This window comes from Bos indicus x Bos taurus, chromosome 16 (assembly GCF_003369695.1).
Source record: "Bos indicus x Bos taurus breed Angus x Brahman F1 hybrid chromosome 16, Bos_hybrid_MaternalHap_v2.0, whole genome shotgun sequence".
NCBI lineage: Eukaryota > Metazoa > Chordata > Mammalia > Artiodactyla > Bovidae > Bos > Bos indicus x Bos taurus.
The window spans coordinates 29,701,445-29,719,389 of record NC_040091.1 but is presented as its reverse complement, the minus strand read 5'-3'; the positions used below and the strand labels follow the sequence as shown (position 1 = coordinate 29,719,389).

The following is a 17,945-nucleotide window of genomic DNA, read 5'->3' as shown; positions in this document are numbered from 1 at the left end:
TTTAAATGGAGTGGTCAGGGAAGGCCTCACTGAGAAGGGACATTTGAGCAGAGACTTAAGGAAATGAAGGAGCAAGCCATGTGAGTATTTGGGGGAAAAGTATTAAGGGAAAAGTGAGGAGGAAGAGCAAAGATCCTGAGGTCAAGGCAGCCCTCGAAAATGGGAACTGGAAGGAGACCAGTGTGGTCTGAGGAGAGTGAGCAGGGCGGAGAAGAGTAAAAAGGTCAAAGGGAGGCCCCGCCCCTTCCCCCGCCCGGGCGGCCATGGCCATTCCCGGCATCCCCTATGAGCGACGGCTTCTCATCATGGCGGACCCTAGAGATAAGGCGCTTCAGGACTACCGCAAGAAACTGCTGGAGAACAAAGAGATTGACGGCCGTCTCAAGGAGTTAAGGGAACAATTAAAAGAACTTACCAAGCAGTATGAAAAGTCTGAAAATGATCTGAAGGCTCTACAAAGTGTTGGGCAGATTGTGGGTGAAGTACTTAAGCAGTTAACTGAAGAAAAATTCATTGTTAAAGTTACAAATGGACCGAGATATGTTGTGGGTTGTCGTCGACAGCTTGACAAAAGTAAGCTGAAGCCAGGAACAAGAGTTGCTTTGGATATGACTACACTATCATGAGATATTTGCCAAGAGAAGTGGATCCATTGGTTTACAACATGTCTCATGAGGACCCTGGGAATGTTTCTTATTCTGAGATTGGAGGGCTATCAGAACAGATTCGGGAATTAAGAGAGGTAATAGAATTACCTCTTACAAACCCAGAATTATTCCAGCGTGTAGGAATAATACCTCCAAAAGGCTGTTTGTTATATGGACCACCAGGTACAGGAAAAACACTCTTGGCACGAGCTGTGGCTAGCCAGCTGGATTGCAATTTCTTAAAGGTTGTATCTAGTTCTATAGTAGACAAGTACATTGGTGAAAGTGCTCGTTTGATCAGAGAAATGTTTAATTATGCCAGGGACCATCAGCCATGCATCATTTTTATGGATGAAATAGATGCTATTGGTGGTCGCCGGTTTTCTGAGGGTACTTCAGCTGATAGATTCAGAGAACTTTAATGGAGCTACTGAATCAAATGGATGGATTTGATACTCTGCATAGAGTTAAAATGATCATGGCTACTAACAGACCAGATACACTGGATCCTGCTTTGCTTCGTCCAGGCAGATTAGATAGAAAAATACATATTGATTTACCAAAGGAACAAGCAAGGTTAGATATATTGAAAATCCATGCAGGTCCCATTACAAAGCATGGTGAAATAGATTATGAAGCAATTGTGAAGCTTTCAGATGGCTTTAATGGAGCAGACCTAAGAAATGTTTGTACTGAAGCAGGTATGTTTGCAATTCGTGCCGATCATGATTTTGTAGTACAGGAAGACTTCATGAAAGCAGTCAGGAAAGTGGCTGATTCTAAGAAGCTAGAGTCTAAATTGGACTACAAACCTATTTAATTTATTGTAAGGTTTTTGATGGCTGCATGACATCTATTGGCTTAATTTTTAAAAAGTTAAGGAAAATAATGTATTGGCAATGATCTCATTAATAGCATATGAATAAAAATGTGTATGAATAACATTGTAAAAATTAGTAATTCAGTAATTCTGCTTTTAAGAAGTACAGAGGAAATTTGTATGTTTGTTAATGTTGCATTTATTGCAGCAAAAGTCAGAAGAGTATGTTGAAGCTTTTTGTATTTGCTGTGTGAGTATTTTGTAAAACCTTGAAAATGGTTTGACATAGTAGTACCAGGGAGCATTTCTTATGACTTACTTTATATCACTTGTTTTCCTCATCCTAAAAAGTTTAATAAAATCTGTTTAATTTAGTTCTCCTAAAAAAAAAAAAAAAAGGTCAAAGGGAGAAAGGTAAGGGGAGACCTTGTAAACCACTGCAGAGCTTTCTAAAAATATTTATTTGGCTGTGTCGGGTCTTAGTTGTGGCATGCAGAATCTTCCTTGCGTCATGCAGGATCTTTCTTTGCAGCACATGGATCCTTTAGTTGTGGTGCATAGGCTCAGTAATTGCAGCTTGCGGGCTTAGCTGCTCCTCGGCTTATGGGATCTTAGTTCCCCAACCAGGAATCGAACCCACATCCCCTATATTGCCCAGCAGATTCTTAACACTCGAATTGCCGGGGAAGTCCCCATGGCATTCTAAGGGAGATGAGGAGCTTATTGGAGGGTTTGAATCGGGAAGTTACACAATGGAAGTATCTCTCTGGCTGCTGAATTGAGAATAGGTTGTAGGAAGACAAGGGTGGAAGCAGGAGATTTGTTAGGTGGTTGCTACAGAAATCCAAGCAAGAACTGCTAATGGCTTGAGCCAGGGTGGGGACAGTGGAAGCCATGAAACAGGGTTGAATTCTACGTCTAGCTTAAAGATAGGTCTGATGGAGTTTGCTGACGGATTGGATGTGGGATAAGAGAGAAAGAAAGGTCACAAGGATGTCATCAAAGTTTTTAGTCTGATCAACTCTAAGGATGAAGTTGCCATTAACTGAGATAGGGCATACTTGGAGGAGCAGGTCTGGGGCAAAGATTAGGAGTTCTGGTTTGGATTTGAAACATCTGAACTTCTTCTGAGTTTCTTCTCCTAAAAGCCTCCCCAGTTCTCTCTCTCCACCTAGAATATGCACATTGGTTTTCCCCTAAATTGGTTTCTATTGCTCTCAGAGCCCTTAGTACACAAAGCAGCCCTTTTAACACAAACATTTTCCATTAAGCATGTATTGACTCAGATTAAAAAACAAACCAATAACTTCTGTTCTGACTGTAAAGGAGTAATTGAAATGGAACTTGCCCTTCCAGTATAAACAACTAGAAAATGGGACAAAATCAATGAAACAACTGTATTCAGATATTGGGACAATAGGGAGTGAAGAATGTGCCCTCAGAGATGAGGGAAACAAATAAGTGAGCCCCACAATAACTCTAGCTATTAAACTTCTGCTCAGGGGTTGGGAACCCAGTCAAAACCCATGAGATCTTATTGAATTAAAGAGACAAAGACTGGAGTTGTTGGAGGCTGAAGGGGGTGTGGTGGGGGGGGAGTATTAAAGAGACACCATATAAAGAAAGTGTTTCACAAACATCATATGATATTGCTTATATGTGGAATATTAAAAAAAATGATACAAAGGAACTTATTTACAGAACAGAAACAGACTCACAGACATAGAAAGGAAACTTACGGTTATCAAAGGGGAAAGGTAGCGGGAGGGATAAACTGGGAATTTGGAATATACACACTACTATATTTAAAATAGATAATCAACAAGGACTTACTATATATTATAGGGAACTCTGCTCAATATTCTATAAGAACCTAAGTGGGAAAAGAATTCGAAAAAGAATAGACATATGTATTTGTATAACTGAATCACTTTGCTGTAAACCTGAAACTAACACATTATAAATCAACTACAGCCCAATATAAAATATTAAAAATTAAAAAAATAATGAAGTGCTTCAAATATCTGCATGGGGACTCCCTTGAAATTTTGTGTAACTACTAATCTGGGCACATTCTGGATGAAACCCTGAAGGCCTAGCAAAGAGCAGCTGATGGGAATCTCTAAGCTAAACAATCACCAAAACTGATACAAGACTGAGAGACCTGAGTTCTTACTGTGCAGAGTGGAAAGTACTTGTTGAACACTTGGGGTACTGAGTAAAGACCTCAGAAGGGTCATGCCTTAGTATCAATAGAAGAGCTAAACTAAGCCTAAAGTAAAGGCTGTAAAATAAAGCTGTAATTCAAAAAGATCAGCCTGATCTGCAAGTAACTTAACTGCCCCAAGAAAACAGACTTTAACTCTCTTTAAAGGAAGACAAGAAAATCCCATCACTCAACAACAGAACATTTACAATGTCATGAATTTAAAATGGCACCAAAACTATGAAATATTTACAGATACATCCAGTGTGTGTTGGAATCGGCTCACACAACAGCTCATTCTCTCATCCCTTCGGAACTCCATGTTGGGTGACGTCACGTTGAGAGCTTGAAGCTGATCATGGTTTGAGTATTCACACCACAGAAACTGGCAAACAAAACACATCAAAAGTTTGGTTACAAAAATAATATCTATGAATGATGGTATGAAGAATATGTAGTCAACTCATTTTCCTACTTAATCTAAAATTGTTCTTTCATTTAAGCCAGACTTTCAAATTGATATATGCCTTTGCCCCTTCACAGTGACTCATGGGCTAGTATTGTGCTCTATTTCCTAAGCCAAGTAGTGTTATAAGAAATAATCATAGCTTAGTTAGGGTCATTGGATTCCATGGAGCATACACCCACCGAAATTTCCTCAAAACTACATTAAAGTAATGTGGCTCTTTGGCTGACCCTAAGTCAGGCTATTAGGAAAGTTCCCATCTTTATTTTCATGGGCATGATAATAGGGCCTGAATATCTGAGTTTATTCTGTGAATATTTGTTAGTTGAATCTCAAAAAACCTATTTAACACGTGTAGTTTTATAATGAAAATATCCCACAAAGCAAGCATCTACTATTTTGCCTGGAGGCTGAGATGGTAAAGAATCTGCCTGCCAATGCAGGAGACCTGGGTTCAATCCCTGGGTGGGGAAGAGCCCCTGGAGAAGGGAATGGCTACCCACTCCAGTATTCTTGCCTGGAGAAATTTTGACAACTTAGATAAATATTGAACAGTTTCCCCAAAAACACATTTCACCCAATAAAAATCATTTAAATACTCTGTAATTATTAAGAAAATTGAATGCATAATATAGAAACTGCTAGAGCTTCTTAACTGGTCTTGATTCTGACCCTGCTCGTCTCTGCTCTGCTTTCTACACAGTAGCCTGAGAGATATTCTCAAAGGAAAAATCTCATCACACCGACTCGCACTTAAAACCAACCAGTGTCTTCCCACTGCTCTTAAAACCCAAATTCCTATTTTTGTGGCACACATGGTCTGTATCGATTATTCGTCTATTGCCTTTCAGGTCTAAACTCATCCTTTTATTCTAAATTTGTTTTTCTGGATCTGAGAGTCTAAAAATTCTATTTTTGTTTTTGACAGCTTTTTTTTTTTAGTACCTTGCCAATAGGGTGGTAGAGTGAGACTGTAAATTCAGAGGAGGAAGAAGGAAGCTATTCCTCACTGCCTCCCGTCTGCTTCCTTTTTCTGAGCACATCACCCTTTCTTCATTCTGTCAGTGACTGCCTTCTTCTTAGTAATAGTCAAGTCTAGTCTTCAGTTTTTCTGATGCACACAGAACCAGCCTTATCATGACCCACAGAAGTAGCATCACTAGTTGGCTAGTGCCTCCTTCTTCTCTGAGTTCTGGGTCCGAGCTTGAGAGGCCCCCTCCTCTGAACTTAGAAACATCAACAGAAGCTCAGCCACACCCCCTTCTCTAAGGTCCAGAAATTCAGCTCTGAGGGGCCCCTCCTCCAAGTTTGTGAGTTCTAACAAAAGCATGCTTTCCCTTTGTTCCTTCACCTCTAGGGACATTAGCTGCTTCCTGAACCTGTAGCTTCATGATACCTTACTCTATGCTTTTAGCCTTTTCAGTTACCCAGTTAACAATTGTTTACATAGAATTCTCTCTTACCTAGTTAACAATTGTTTACATAGAATTCTCTCTTTTAAAATAACTGGTTTGATTTCTCTCTTTCCCGACTAAGCCCTGATCATCTAAAGTCCTAAGTGATCTGCTTCACCTAATTTACCAATCTCATCTCACACAACTCTCCTCCTCAATCCATGTTCTTCAGCTGCACCAGCCTAATTTTTATCAGAAAGCTCTTTCCTATCTCCTGGGCTTTGAGTATTTTTCTCCTTTGCTTGAAATGTTCTCCCCCTGAAATTTAATGAGGCTAAGCCCTTTTCATCTATGACTTCCTTTTCATTATTTAATGAGGCTAGACCCTTCTCACCTATGACTTCATCTTCATCATTGAGCAGAGCTCAAATGTTACCCACTCAGAGCCGACTTCCCTGGTGACTCTATCTAAAATACTCCTGAGCACTTTCTCCCATTTCCTGTTTATTTCTTTGCCACACTCAACAAGATATGTAATGATCTTGGTTTTGTTTATTTACTTGTTTATTGTCTATCTTCACATCCATTCCAGAAGAGAATGTAACTTCCATGCATGCAGAGTCCTTGCTTACGCTTTGTGTATTTTCTGGTACACGTTTTAACTCCATATGTACTTGTTGAGTTAATGAATGGGGTCGCAGGTGGGAAAAGAGATTTGAAGGAGAAAAGGGGCCCACCGACTTCTGCAATGCACTAGAACAGGTGCTGTATGACCTGGGCCATAGAGATGCCACAAAGGATCAGACACCTGACTCTGGCCCTGACTGACTGAGATTCCAACAGCTTGTCACTGGGAAAGCTGAGATGTCCTTGGTCCTCCACTCTCCAGCCTCCTTTCCCAATCCGGTGCCTCCTGATCTTTCTCAGGTGACTAGTGCTCTCACAGTCTCCCATTTCCTCTCACAGGGACTCATTTTCATAAAACGATCTGAATAGACTCCAAAATAGAAGTGACAGGACATTCTAGAGCACTCACTATCCTGAAGGCATTTTTTTTTTATCTGGCAAAAATCCCTAAACCAAGAAAGCTTTAGAGCAGGGATTGTTATTTTTTGTAACTTTTGAATATGCCGTGGTAAATGTATTTATTATTTTTAAAGGTCCATAAAGATTTGAAAGGCTGTTTTTTAAAAAAATAATTGCATTATCTTTACCATAAATGTAGTAGGAGTTTGTTCAAGATAATGATGGACTGACTGAGCAAATGTCTATTCCTTTTATTCCTACCCTTTTAATTTTACTGAAGTACAGTTGATTTACAATGCTGTGCCAGTCTCTGCTGTACAACAAAGTGACTCGGTTATACACATATTTACATTCTTTTTAAAAATAAGGAGTGGAAGGACACCCTTTGCCATCTGAGACCACTGGTTGGGATACTTCCCCAGTATGCAAAACCCCATTGGACAGCCAGCCACCTTGCCTGAGTGACAGTGTGTAGGTGACCCTATTGGGGGCAGGTCATCTGCATTTGGTTTCTTTTCTCTTTCCTTTGCTCCAGAGGAACGCAGAAGTCTGTGGCTGCCTGCCCTCGGCTCTCTCAGCTTTTCCTACAATCCCTCCGGATACTAAAACCAGAAACTCAGATGTCATCCTTGACAACTCCCACTCCTGCCTCCGCCCCGTAAAACCCATCACCAAATCTTGCTAACATCACTCCCAAAGATCTTCCAGATCTGTGGCCCCTCCCCACTGCCAGCCCTGCACCCCACGAGCTCTCCTCGCTCTTCTCTGGAGCCCCTCACCAACTCACCCAGCCCCCCTTTTCCTACCCTTTCTCTGTGTTGCAGCCAGAGAAATCTTCCCAGCCGCAGACGGATTGTGTCCCTTTACCCCTCTCCCAGGAGCGGAATACCCTCCGACACTTGTTTTAAGATGAAGACCAGATTCCCTAAAAAGCTGAGTCAGCCCCCTCTGCCGGCTGTGTCCCCACAGCCTCAGTGCCACCACCTTTCTCTGCTCCAATCTCAACGGCCTTGTTTCATCCCATATCCCCTCCTGCTTCGGGGCCTTTGTGTATGAAGGCTCTGTTTATCTGCTTTACACTTTTACTCAACTCCACCTCACAGCTCTCAGGCCAAGCTGATAGCGCCAACGGAGAATTTCTTCACTTCCTCAGGGAAGTCTTCCCGACCTCTTGACTGGGTCGGATCCTCTCATACAGCTTTCCTTTCACAAGGTTTGTCTCAATCACTATCCTACAGCTACAGGCGTGATTACTGGGTTAGGACCTGTCTTTCTGGCTGGAGAGCCTGACTTCTCTCTCCTACCTGCCCCTCATCACTATAACTCGTCTGCCCGGGAAGCAGAAGGGAAGACATCTTAGACTGCAGGGCTTGGAGAGAAATGATATTGCAGGTGGGACTGGGGAAGTAGAGCCTGAGGCAAGGTAGTGGGTGCTTGTAATTTACTGAGAGGTTGTTTTTAAGAAAAACCGGCAAGTGAGAAAAGGAGGCAAAACAGGTAAGGGGAATGGGAGCTCCAAGTAAGGGTGGGTGTCAGGTAAGTACTAACTCAGGTGAAGGTTGTGGTCTCAGGTAAAGGCTGAAGGGGACTGTGGAATGTAACCTATTCTGAGGCACAGGGGGCAGTGTGTACTCCCATTGTCAGTCAGTCAGTGGCTGGAGCTGCCTGCTCCTCCTAGGGAAAAGAGTTCGTAACTTCCCAGCAGGCAGCTCTTGTCAGTCAAGGGCAGTTATCCTAAGAAGGGGAGGAAAAGGCGCAGCCATGATGTACGTGTTAGCCGCCAGCACTCAGCGGGTGCTGGGGATCTGGGTGGGCACCACAGCTTCCACTATGGTGACAGTTCAGATTTCTTCTTTATAAAGTGTGTGTGGGAGCCGCAGGGGGTGCAGGTTCAATCCCTGGTTGGGGAATTAAGATGCCACATGCCGAGCGGTGCAGCCAAAAAATAAACAAATAAAATAATAAATAAGTAAAATGTGTGGGAAGAATTCAGATGATAGAAGTCAAAGAAGGAGATTAAGTCGAGGTAGAGAAGAGTTCTAGCAGATATCTTTCTCTCGTTTTATTTTTTAGACTCAGCCTAATCAGATGCACTGCCCTAGAGTCAGACCTGAGAGTTAATGAAACAAAGGACCCTTCCCAGCTGTGACAGGATGACAGTCACGGTCACCCGCCGTGTCACGAGTGTCGGCGTGGTGGCTGTGGTGTCCGCGGTCCAGTGTGGGCAGTACAAGCAGCACTGCCCTGTATTCTTTATCCCTGTCTCCTCCAGGTCGGATTTTCTAGTCCTAGCCCTTCTCTGAGCTGCCCAGTATCTTCTCAGTATACTTGTCTTCCACTCTAACCTGCTGGTTTCTGTTGCTTGCAACCAAGATTCCTGACGCACACCCTCTCAGGGCCATGCTGCACAGCCCCCAACACCCCCACCCTCAGGACTACCGAGGCGAGGATGGGCCCGATGCCAGTGGCCTGGTCCCTGACTCCTGTCACCAGGCCTCAGGCCCAGGAGAGGGTTCCACAGCCTGCTGGCATTCTGAGGGCAGGGAGGAGGCAAAGGAAGCATTGGGTTCTGCCTTCAGGTCAGAGCATTTATGGACTCAGGGCACAAGGAGACTTTATGGAGCAAGCCTTGGTCTGACAGAGCAGGCTTCCAACATGACCCAGGGCCACCTGTGCGGAGATAGACCTGGCAACATATATGCTCTGAGGAGGGCATGTGACTCCTAAGCTCTTCCCTACCCCGCTGCTTATGACAAACATGTCCAACTTAGTGTTGTTATCCCCCACCCCAGCTCCCTGTAAACCAGGATCCACCTCCTCGAGGACTCCGAATTCTCATTCCACTACAGACTCCTGCTCCAGCGCTGCCATGTACCTACCACCTCTGCAGAGTCCCAGTTTATCGTGACCAGCCTCTCACTGCTGAGAATGAATGACTTCTCCATCAGAGGACGGGGCCATCTTATGCCTGTTTTTCTCTGAATCTGGTAGCAGTAGGAGGCAGATATCCTTTTCAGAAAGCGACGTTTGCTTGATGACATCCCATCTTGTGACATCATTTCTGGCTTCTGTGCCTGGGGACATCTGAGGATCATTGCATATTTCCCAATCCCAACTGTCCCTGGAATATGTGTTCTCTGGGCTCCATCTCTGACCTTCTGTGCTTGTATACCCTTGGCTGGCTCATTCCCAGTGGTAAGAGATACTGTCAGCAAGACAATCACTTAATACTCCCCCTACCCCCACCAACTAGTTTCGACCTGTTTATCCTCCAAGGACCCTGATGGACCACATTTCAGGCATTCCCACTACCTCTTCTTTTGGCAACTCCTATCCAAGCCTCTACACTATTGCCCACCATCTGTAGTCAGCCAAATGCAAGTTATGAACCAGCTGATGGTGGGTCACAGTTCCTTGGTTGTAAGCAAGAAAAATCAACTTCAGTGAATCAGACAAAAGGAGAAGCTTGTTGAAACACAGGTCGCTCACAGGGTAGACAGGAGACTGGGTACCCAGCTTTGAAATGGGACAGGAACCAACAGAAACCGGTGAAGTGTTGCACCTGAGAGTCACTGATGGGTATGCTCCAAGTGTTCATTGCTGATGATGCCTTGTTCTCTTCAAGAATCACAGTCTCATGGGAATTCCCTACCAGTCAAGTGGTTAAGACTTTGTACTCTAGGATCCCACAAGCCATGTGGCTCAGCCAAAAAAAAAAAAAAAAAAGCAGACTCAAAGTCTCAGGAGAGTCTGAGTTGCCTGGCCTGCATTGTGCTCCCACCTCTTGGCGTGGGAGAGTCCCCTGATTCACTGTCCCACACAGAGTGCACACAGGAGAGAGGCTTAACTCCACAAACAAAAGCTGGGGTGCTATCTCCAATAAAGGGGAAACGAATGCCGGCAATTAAAAAAAAGAACAACTAATGGCTACTATACGTAGCTCTGTTGCTACATGTTCTACCAACCACATGACTAATCAACCCACCTCACCACTGCAGGAGCTCTCCCCCACACCCCAACCCAGGCTGCTTCATAACCAGATGGCCTCCACCTCAGCAACTTTCCCATCAGGCTCTGAGGACCTGAGTGCAGGACCGGCTGCCCGGAAGTGCCTCCAGGGTGCCCTCTAGGGGCCAAGGGCCGTATACTTTTCTGAAGGATAAGAAGTCCCCTACATGTTGTTCAGTTGCTAAGTTGTGTCCGACTCTTTGTGCTCCCATAGACTGCAGCATGCTGCCAGGCTTCCCTGTTCTTCACCCTTTCCTAGAGTTTGCTCAAACTTATGTCCTTTGAGTTGGTGATGCTATCTAACCATCTCATCCTCTGTCACCCTCTTCTCTTGCCCTCAATTTTCCCCAGCATCAGGATTCTTTCCAACGAATCAGCTCTTCACATTAGGTGGCCAAAGTATTGGAGCTTCAGCTTCAACATCAAGTCCCGTACATACAAACGTTCAAGTTGCAAACTTTCACAGATGTGAACGTGTCCTGGTATACCAGTTGTTGGACTGTACGGCTGTACTTTTCAAGGTACTGTTTTCTAAGTTTAGAATGTTTTCTTTATTTTCTGTATTTGGTTGTTTTTTATGTATTATTTGTGTGAAAAGTGTTACAAACCTATTACAGAAGAGGACTGGGATTTCCCCTGCCACCTGGTGGGATGCTCTAACCACAGTGGCACCTTCCTCTGAACATTTCTGGAAGGCTTAGCATTGTTCTGTCCTGAGTGAATGGTCCTTAAAGTGGATCATTGGTGGAGGGTGGTGAGGCTAATGACAGGGTGGGTGTGAATGGAGCAAAGAGCAGGGAAAAGGAGTATAAAGAGCACATTTGTGAGTCCAGTTTGTTCATAAATCCAATGAAGTTAGCTTGGGTTCCTAGCTAACACAATCTGCTATGTAGTACTATACTGTAATAGGTTTGTAACACTTTTCACACAAATAATACATAAAAAACAATCAATGTTCATTATAGCACTGTTTACAATAGTCAAGACATGGAGGCAACCTAAATGTCCATTGACAGAGGAATGGATAAAGAAAATGCGGTGTGTATATATATATAATGGAATATTCAGTTCAGTTCAGTTCAGTTCAGTCGCTCAGTCGTGTCCGACTTTTCGCGACCCCATGAATCGCAGCACGCCAGGCCTCCCTGTCCATCACCAACTCCCGGAGTTCACTCAGACTCACGTCCATCAAGTCAGTGATGCCATCCAGCCATCTCATCCTCTGTCGTCCCCTTCTCCTCCTGCCCCCAATCCCTCCTAGTATCAGAGTCTTTTCCAATGAGTCAACTCTTCACATGAGGTGGCCAAAGTACTGGAGTTTCAGCTTCAGCATCATTCCCTCCAAAGAAATCCCAGGGCTGACCTCCTTCAGAATGGACTGGTTGGATCTCCTTGCAGTCCAAGGGACTCTCAAGAGTCTTCTCCAACACCACAGTTCAAAAGCTCCACAGTCCAACTCTCACATCCATACATGACCACTGGAAAAACCATAGCCTTGACTAGACGGACCTTTGTTGGCAAAGGAATGTCTCTGCTTTTGAATATGCTACCTAGGTTGGCTGTAACTTCCCTTCCAAGGAGTAAGCGTCTCTTAATTTCATGGCTGCAATCACCATATGCAGTGATTTTGGAGCCCCCAGAAATAAAGTCTGACACTGTTTCCACTGTTTACCCATCTATTTCCCATGAAGTGATGGGACCGGATGCCATGATCTTCGTTTTCTGAATGTTGAGCTTTAAGTCAACTTTTTCACTCTCCTCTTTCACTTTCATCAAGAGGCTTTTGAGTTCCTCTTCACTTTCTGCCATAAGGGTGGTGTCATCTGCATATCTGAGGTTACTGATATTTCTCCCGTCAATCTTGATTCCAGTTTGTGTTTCTGCCAGTCCAGCGTTTCTCATGATGTACTCTGCATATTATTCAGCCATTAAAAAGAATGAAATAATGCTATTTACAGCAACATGGATGGACCTGGAGATTATCATAGTAGGTGAAGTAAGTAAGCTAGAGAAAGACAAATATAATTTGTTATGGCTTATATGTGGAATTTAATGGTCTCTTTATACTCCCTTTCCCTGCTCTTTGCTCCATTCACACCCACCCTCTGTCATTAGCCTCACCACCCTCCACCAATGATCCACGTTAGGGACCATCCACCCAGGACAGAACAATGCTAAGCCTTCCAGAAATGTTCAGAGGAAGGTGCCACTGTGGTTAAAGCATCCCACCAGGTGGCAGGGGAAATCCCTGTACTGTTCCTATTCCTGTGGTGGGGAGTATATGTTTATATTCACTGAGAAAGCCAAATTGTTCCCTTCTTCAACATAAGGCCACAGGCCCATTTGAATCCATTCCACAAATTTTTATTCAGCATTTACTGCATGCCAGGTACCATGCTAGGTGCTAGTGATACAAGGTTGAATTGACAGGCTGGGGGGGCGGGCAGGGTTGGAAGGAGACATTAATCAACTGAATGTGCACATAGAAAATTAAATTCTGATGTTTGCCATGAGGAAAAAGCACACGAGATCTAGACTAGATCGCAGAGTGACCTGTTATCTGCAGAAATGATGTCTGAGCTGCCATCTGGAGGGTGAATGGAATTAACCAGATAGAGGGGGAATTAACTAAGAAAGACTGTGCTGGACAGAAGGGACGGAGAAGTGAAGACGTGAAGGCAAGAGCGAACTTGTCTGGTTTAGAGAATCGAAAGAAGATCTGTGTGCAGATATGAGAGGGTCAGGAGGAGTGGGCACCAGATGAGGTGCTGCAGCCACTCAGCCCCCGGGTTGTGGTAGGGGCTTGCTCTTATTCCTAAAGCAAAAGTATTCATTGCTCAGTCTTATCCGATTCTTTGTGACCCCATGCACTATAGCCCTCCAGGCTCCTCTGTCCATGGGATTCTCCAGGCAAGAGTTCTGGAGTGGATTGCCATTTCCTCCTCCAGGGTATCTTCCCAACCCAGGGATCAAACCCAGGTTTCTTGCATTGCAGGCAGATTATCATCTGAGCCATCAGGGAAGCCCTAACTCCTAAGAGCAACCATAAAACATTAAATGGTTTTAAGCAGGCTGCTATGATTTGCAGGAAGTGCATTGACAGGAAGAAAGAGAATATTAAGGGAGGCAGCTTGGCAAAGGGTAGTTTGGCTCAGGATAGAAGAAAGCGGAAGTGGAGAGATGTGAATGGATCTAAGAAGCATTTTCGACTTGGAATTGAAAGGACTTGAAAATAGATTGGAGGTGGAGAGTGTTCCCAGGATTCTGGCTTGCACACTTCTCTTCACTGCATTTACAACAAATTACCTAAATTGTAACCTCTTCAAGGTTGAGGAAGTGAATTTATGCCCCCACTTCCAAGTGCACATAAATACCTGGAGAATGAATGAGAAAGCTTCTCTTCCACGGGCCGGCAGTTCTGCAGTTCCTAAGTCTCCCGGGAGGTGGCAGCACACGAAAACGTAACCGATCACTGTTTCCGTGCCCGGAACTTCGTTTCCTGCAGCCTGCGATTTTGACTCCCTTTGGGAGTTTCCCACATTCCCAGTTCCCAGAAAAGAGAGCACTCCCTATCCTTTCCGAGCTGCCTCACTGGAGGGTGTGACTTAGCCGGGGAACTTTTCATGTGGGGGACAAGGCCTGAATTTACTCAGTGATTCTGTGGCCAGCTTCTATATTTTCAGCTGCGGTGGTTTTGCACAGGCATCTGTTTTCAGCATTCCCGCCTTTCACAGAGCTCTCAGGACAAGCTGATAGCGCCAACGGAGAATTTCTTCCCCTTCCTATTGCTCCAGGCTGGGCATCAAACACCAGGTAGTCTAAGTGAGCCCTTCTCAGTTCTGTCGGGGGAGCAGGGAGGGGGGCGATCAGGTGGGTTTGATCCAGGAAAGGAAAACCAGAATGCAGGTAGCCAGAGAAGGAATAGCTAGTCTGAAAGGCTAGTGGAAACAGGCTGAAATTACCCCGAGGATATATGTGAAAGGACCGATTTATCAGTAAACATAACTCTTGATTTATCAAGTTAAACATAAAGCTTGATTTATCAAGCAAACAGAACTCTGAGTTAAGAACAAGAAAGATGGGGGTTGGGTGGCAGGGGAGGGAAGACGTGAAAAGCATAAAGAACAAGGACCCAGTGATGGGCACAGTAAGTTGAAGGTCAGTTTAGGGGGACACATTGCCAGGAAGGGCACAAGTCAGAATCCCAAAAATTTCGCTCAGGGCTGGGATGGTTCCTGTACGTTAAAGGCAAAGGTCTGCGGCTACAGCACCCCAGGACTTGTCTCCCATTGTTCAGGCTCTTCAATCACTGACAGAACAAGATGTGAAGGCCTTTCCTCCTCAGAATAAATCACCAGCAACCCCACTAGTGCTCTCCTGTGCCACGTGCTCACCGTCGAACCCCTTTCAACCTCTTTTCTCGTTCCCACCCTTTCTGCTTCTACTCCTTTTTCTTCTGACTTCCTGATCTTTACAGACTATGAAGAACTAGCGGTTCCCAATTTCAGGGAGCTCGATCTCTCCTGATTTCATGCATGTATCCCTCAACCTCTGACTCATTTCCTGAAGTGCTATATTTCATTTTATAACGTTATTAATACTATTTTTACTATATTTATTATATTTTATTTAATGTATTTTTATTAATTTTCATTATTTTATTATACTTTAGTGTATGTTATTGGAGAAGGCAATGACACCCCACTCCAGTACTCTTGCCTGGAAAATCCCATGGATGGAGGAGCCTGGTAGGCTGCAGTCCATGGGGTCGCTAAGAGTCAGACACAACTGAACGACTTCACTTTCACTTTTCACTTTCATGCATAGGAGAAGGAAATGGCAACCCGCTCCAGTGCTCTTGCCTGGAGAATCCCAGGCACGGGGGAGCTTGGTGGGCGGCCGTCTATGGGGTCGCACAGAGTTGGACACGACTGAAGCAACTTAGCAGCAGCAGCAGTGTATATTATATATTTTATTATTATTTTCAGTATTTTTTAAATCTTAATGCTTTAGTCAGCTGAGTTTAACAAATACATGATGAGGAGCTACTTGGTAAATGGTGCATCCATCACTTAATTCAAACATATATACTCTGGGAGGAAAACACATTTATCTGTCACTTGCTCTTTGATTTTGGATGTTGGTGCTCAGGTGAAGTAAAGTGAAGTGAAAGTGGTTCAGTTGTGTCCAACTCTGTGACCCCATGGACTATACAGTCCGTGGAATTCTCCAGGCCAAAATACTGGTGTGGGTAGCCTTTCCCTTCTCCAGTGGATTTTCCCAACCCAGGGATCGAACCCAGGTCTCCTGCATTACAGGCAGAGTCTTTAGCAGCTGAGGCACAAGGGAAGCCCTGGTGCTCAGGAGTCACCCCTAACTCCTTTTATATAAATAGTTTCATACTTTGGTACCCTGGCCAGGGTTGCCTGATAGATTCTCCTCTGAGTCTATTGGTGAAAGTGCCCCAGGCTTGTCTCTGGTCACTCACGTGTCATATTCTATAGCCACCTTGAATAACCTGCTGTTCTCTATTGTCTCATTTTCTACTGCATCTTTGCTTGTTGCCTCGACTGCTCAAGATATTCCCTGACCTGTTTTCATCTGGTCAATTCTTAGCCATTAATTAGGACTCAGGTTAGTTGTCATCTCCTCCAGGAAGCCTTCCTTGACCACACCAACAGGCACTTAGTATGTTTCAAGCTCTGTGCTAGATTCTGGGGATCCAAAGATAAACAAATCAGAGTACGGAACCTGAAAGTGCTCACAGTCTAGGGGTGAGGACAGTGTGGTGAGTATTATGGGAACACTGGAAAAAACACCCAGCTCAGGGAGGGTGGAAGGATCCCAGAGAATGTGACATTTCAGTAGAGTTAGGCAAGAGAGGAAGCTGGGGAGGGGAGGGATGTTCCAGATCAAGAATTCCTGAGGAGAGGAGTTGCAGTTGTAACACATCTGGGCAATGGCTAGTGATTCCAAATGAGCTCGAAAGACAAAACCAGGAAGTGACAAGAAATTAGGCTTGAATCAGAAGGTAATATGACCAAATCGTAAAGGGCCACACCGCAGAATTTGTCCTTCTAAGGGCATTAGCTTTATGCCCAAAACATGGTGGAGCCTCTGAAGGATTTTAAACAGGGGAAGATGGGATCAAATCTGCATTTTACAGAGATAAATGACTGAAGTGAGAAGATTAGAACAGCTGGAACAAGGCAGGAGACAGGGACTCTGGTGGGCATTCAGATGTCAGATGACCCTGGCCTGAACTGAGATGGTAGTGTTGGGGCCAGATGTGGAGAAGTGAAAAAACTCAGGAGCTAGCAGGGAGCTAGAATTGTTGAAACTGACAAGAAAGCCATCTAGGTCTCTAGCTTTGGCACTTGGATGAATGGTGGTAGGGTTTGGAAAGGCAGAGAACACCATGGGGGATGAGGTTTGGGGGGAAAAGTTTTTGTTTTGGGCAAGTTGAGTCCAAGGTTCTCTAAGATATTCGGACTGAGGTGTCCAGTAGGCAGCTGGCTATGCAAGTCTAGAGTTGACAAAACTCATTTGAATCTTATACCCATTAAGATCAGTTCAGTCAGTTCAGTCATTCAGTCGTGTCCGACTGTTTGTGACCCCATGGACTGCAGCGGACCAGGCTTTCCTGTCTATCACCAACTCCCAGAGCTTGCTCAAACTCATCTCCACTGAGTCGGTGATGCCATCCAACCATCTCATCCCCTGTCATCCGTTTCTCCTCCTGCCCTCAATATTTCCCAGGATCAGGGTCTTTTCCAATGACTCAGTTCCTCGCATCAAGTGGCCAAAGTATTGGAGTTTCAGCTTCAACATCAGTTCTTCCAATGAACACTCAGGACTGATTTCCTTTAGGATGGACTGGTTGGATCTCCTTGCAGTCCAAGGGTCTCTCAAGAGTCTTCTCCAACCAACTTTCTTTATAGTCTAACTCTTACATGCATATATGACCACTGGAAAAACCATAGCTTTGACTAGATGGATCTTTGTTGACAAAGTAATGTCTCTGCTTTTTAATACGCTGTCTAGGTTGGTCATAACTTTCCTTCCAAGGAGTAAATGTCTTTTAATTTCAAGGTTGCAGTCACCATCTACAGTGATTCAGATATAGAAGTCTGCCACTATTTCCACTGTTTCCCCATCTATTTGCCATGAAGTGATGGAACCGGATGCTATGATCTTAGTTTTCTGAATGATGAGTTTTAAGCCAACTTTTTCACTCTCCTCTTTCACTTTCATCAAGAGGCTCTTTAATTCTTCGCTTTCTGCCATATGGGTAGTGTCATCTGTATATCTGAGGTTATTGATATTTCTCCCGGCAATCTTGATTCCAGCTTGTGCTTCTTCCAGCCCAGCGTTTCTC

General features: G+C 44.4%; 1 pseudogene; it reads left to right on the top strand.

The window, feature by feature from the left end:
- The first annotated feature begins 243 nt into the window (after positions 1 to 243).
- Positions 244 to 1,846, top strand: LOC113906471 (annotated as a pseudogene).
- Positions 1,847 to 17,945: the final 16,099 nt, after the last annotated feature.